Genomic DNA, 4,911 nt, shown 5'->3' on the forward strand with positions numbered 1-4,911 from the left:
ACTCACGTGAACACGCACGCACACACACACACACATGCTCACGCACACAGACGCTCACACACGCATTACTATATATGCACTCACGCACACAGACGCGCACACACGCATTACTATATATGCACTCACGTGAACACGCACGCACACACACACACACATGCTCACGCACACAGACGCTCACACACGCATTACTATATATGCACTCACGTGAACACGCACGCACACACACACACACATGCTCACGCACACAGACGCTCACACACGCATTACTATATATGCACTCACGTGAACACGCACGCACACACACACACATGCTCACGCACACAGACGCGCACACACACACACACATGCTCACGCACACAGACGCTCACACACGCATTACTATATATGCACTCACGCACACAGACGCGCACACACGCATACACGAACGAACGCATTCACGGACAAACACATCTACTCACGTACTAAAGTACATACCCACATACGTGTAGGCACGCACGCACACATAGACACGCATTAAATAAGTAGTTTTCGTACTTCCTCTACAATTATATATCGATATGACGTTGCCTAATAATTCACAATATCGTGCTTCTCTACTTTGCCTAAACGACCTCCGCGGGTCTGCTGTCTCTGCGTGTCTCTCCTCTACTAAATAGTTACCCTTACTTACCTCTGCTCATCCATCCCATCAGTGAATACCGCAGCTCATCCTGCGCTTAACGAGACACAGGTAAAACGCTAATACCTGTCACACCTGTCACACCTCTACCGTACATGTCACACCTCTACCGTACCTTTCACACCTCTACCGTACATGTCACACCTCTACCGTACCTGTCACACCTGTACCGAACCTGTCACACCTCTACCGTACCTGTCACACCTGTCACAGCCGTGGCCTGGATGTAAGCACGCTATGTGTTGAGTGCCACTAACCACCGTTTTCGTATTATGTATTACAGTATTATGTATTACAGTATTATGTATGATGTATTATGTATTATATATTATGTATCACAATGGAATAACCTAGCCTCTTTTGAAGCACCATGAGCATCACCCGAGAAGAGTGGGAGCAGGAGTTGCAGGCGGTGCTGAGCCAGGTCAGCACGCGGAGGCACCACGAGCAGACAACGGCGCGGGACGTGCAGGGAGAACCGCCCCCCACAAGCGGTACTGCGAGCCCGCCGCCGCCGCCACGCCGCCGCTGCCGCCGTCGACCGCCGCCGACGCTTCCGCGACACAGTCGACCCGCAACGCCCCCGCCACGGCCGCCACGCTGTGCACGCAGTGTGCACTATGCCCGTGTCGGAGCCGCGTTCAGGCAACGCCGCTCGTCGCCACGGTCAGGCCGTGCGTCACAGCCGCTACCACCGCTACCACCGCGGCCGGAGCTGTCGCTACCGCCACCACCGCCGCCGTAGCCATGGTACAGCAAACAATATACCACCGGCCCAACTGCAGGCCCGCGCATGCCACACCGCGCCTCATTTTCGGGCCAGCAGGCGAGCAGATCGCCTATACGTCGTGGTACCACTTCCTCGATGACGTCATGAAGTTCCGGCGCCTCAACCCGGGCTTCACGGTCGTTCACATCGAGAACGACCATTTGGCGTTGAAGGTTGTCCCCGTGGAAGCCGCGCCACGTGTAGGGCTCGCATGGGAGAACCAGCATCGCCCAGCGCATCTGGTCCAGGACGAGGCCTGGATGATTAGTGACGACGAGGAGGACGAGGAGGGCGAGGAGACTGTTCTACCCCGGCTACCACTGAGGACCCCACGATGACGGCAACGACCCACGACGACGACCACGACGACGACGGCTGCAACGCCAGATTAGTTAAATTTTGTGTGTGTGGTTGTTCTTGTGTTGTATTGCGAAGAAAAAATAGATAAACGTACAATAAAATGAAATAAAATAAAACAAGTAATAAAATAAACAAGTTAAATAAGTAAGTAGATAGTTAAGAGGGTGATGGGTGCACTAAAAAGAAAAAAGGACAAAATCACAGAAAATCAAATATAAAATAACAGAACGAAAAATTCAAAGAAAAATAATAATAAAAATTAATATAAAATACGTATTAAACTACAACGTACATTTAAGCTTAACAAAGTTGTTTGCCGCATCACCGCGGCTTCCAACTTTTCCGTATATGGGGGGGGGGGATAATGTAATACCGTCGAAGGACGGATAAGTAAATAGCTAGGAATAACCATTGTTCTGGTTTGGCATGTATGACCAGCTGTGTAAAGTCGTAACGCGGGATAGACAGGATAGAATTAGGCCAATTATAGACAAGCATGTAGTACGGACTGTTGAGAAGACAATAGGTAGGCGTGTCTACCTATGGCAGTATATAACCGCGTGTTCGACCAGAGAGAGAGAGAGAGAGAGAGAGCGATATTGTAATAGTCATACAGGCATCTTGGTTAGAATCAGTGACTGACAACGTATACCTCGTAAGTCATGTGAGGTTTACTCGCGTACTACACTGTACGCATTCGCCACGTTACGGGCGGATGCTAGATTAAGTAGTGTCAATTAAAGCTGTTCATGAATACGTCATACTGTGCTTATCTATCTTTCTTGCATTCGCTCACATAGACGCTAGCAAGGGTGTATTAAAAACACTCACGCGTAACCACTGATACGATCACGGGTAGAGATAGGCTTCCTTATATATAACTCCTGTACTCGTACCTCGTCGCACTTCTACCGTACCTGTACATCACCTGTACCCCGTACCTGTCACACCTGTACGTACCTGTTCGCACCTCTCCGTACCTGTACACCTGTACCTACCTGTCGCACTCTACCGTACCTGTCACAACCTGTACCGTACGCTGTCGCACCTCTTCACCGTACTGTCACCTTCACCGCTACCTGTCACACCTGTACCGTACCTGTCGCCACCTCTACCGTACCTGTCACACCTGTCACGGTAAACCTGTACACATTGTTACCCGTAGCCTGTCACACATGTACGTACCTGTCACACCTGTAGCCGACATGTCACACCTGGGACCGTACCTTCAACACTGTACGTACCTGTACACACCTGGTACCGCACATAGTCACACCTGTACCGTCGTCACACCGTACCGTACCTGTCAGCACTGTACCGTACTGTCACACCTCTACCGTACATCGTCACCACCTCTACCGTTTCCTGTTCACCACCGTACCGATACCTGTCACACTGTACCGATACATTTGTCACACTGTACCGTACCTGCACACCGTACCGTACCTGTCACACCCTTACCGTACATGAGTCACAACCTGGTACCGTACCTGTCACACCCTGTACCGTACATGTCACACCTGTACCGTACCTGTCACACCTGTACCGTACATGTCACACCCTGTACCGTACCTGTCCCACCTGTAGAAACTCGGCCAACTCTGTCGCGTCGTCTCGCTTTGCGGCGCAGGCCACCGGTGGGACGGAGAGCGAGTCGTGCGTCGGTAGAACGTCGACCTGAAACTGAGCGACGGTTGACGGTGCCCTGCGAGATTACGTATACACACGTATTAATGACGTCACGCGCATATTTACGTGGGAAATTCAAGAAACGCTTGCTACATATGATCGAACATGCTGTGAATTTGAACATTCCTCAACGTCGGTTGATGTTGATATTTCAAGACTGACGCATAACTGTGGCTGTTACGTAACAGAGAAAGAGAGAGGGAGAGAGAGAGAAAGAGAGAGAGAGAGAGAAGAAGAGGGAGAGCGAGGAGACGAGAGGAGAGAAGAGAGCAGAGGGAGAGAGGAGGAGCGATGGGAGGGAGAGAGAGAGATGAGAAAGAGAAAGAAGGAAAGAGAGAGAAGGAGGAGAGAGAGAGGAAGAGAGAGATGAGAGAGAGCAGAGAGAGAGGGAGGGATAAAGAGAGAACGAGCAGGAGAAAGAGACGAGAGAGAGAGAGAAAGAGGAAAGATGAGAGAAAGAGAGAGAGCTACTCGGGAGAGAGCAGACGACGAAGAGAGAGACGGACAGAACCACACGTGACTAATTAACCACATGCTGATTATTATTATTATTATTATTCAATTATTATTATTTTTATTATTTATTAGCAGTAATTTTGGTTGTATTATTAATCTCACGTAATCAACATGAATTACGTGTGAGCGTACGCGGCTGATAAGGGTGAATATTCCACGTAATTCCAGTTTTATTGACAGCAACGTGAAAGTAAGAACTTCATTGTAATGCCGTAAACATAGAGCGATGAGAAATAGCCGACATGTGCGCGCTCCAGGATTGTGGAATCGATTTGGAGACACAGTGTTGTGCTAGACACTCAGTGGCAGAACATTATAGAGGGATCAGACAATCTGCGTGCAATTTCAAGTTCGATCAGAGATGTATTTGATGGCGCTTGCACACTTGTAGGAAGGCGATGTTAGTGTAGGAAGAAACAGCAATCATTCCACAAGAAACTGTCGTAAAGAGAGTTCATGGGGTGTAATGCCTGCAGTAGAAACTGGTTCTTTGAAAAGAGAACCCCTCTTCTTTCTCATTAATAATACATGCAACATGAAGTATGAATATAGCCATAATATTTTACAGAATAATATTATGTTACGGGTAGTAACCATATTTACATGATAGTGATCGTGAGAGAAAGAGAGACAGAAAGAAAGAGAGAGAGAGACAGAAAGAGAAAGAAAGAGAGAGAGGAGGAGAAGAGCAGAGATGGCAGAGAGAGAGAGAGAGAGGGCGGGGGAGGGTGGAAAGTATGGGACTGCTGCCCGATAGGGAGAGGTATATGGTGAGAATGAGAGTTGTGCGGCGAGATGCGAGAGAATGAGAGAGAGATGTGCGGAGATGGAGAGAGCTAATACACATATAATAGAATAACCGATAGATAGCTGCCGATGGGAGAAGAGAGTGAGAAGA

The sequence above is a fragment of the Priapulus caudatus genome, unplaced genomic scaffold (genome assembly GCF_000485595.1).
Source record: "Priapulus caudatus unplaced genomic scaffold, Priapulus_caudatus-5.0.1 Scaffold1679, whole genome shotgun sequence".
Classification (NCBI taxonomy): Eukaryota; Metazoa; Priapulida; class Priapulimorpha; order Priapulimorphida; family Priapulidae; genus Priapulus; species Priapulus caudatus.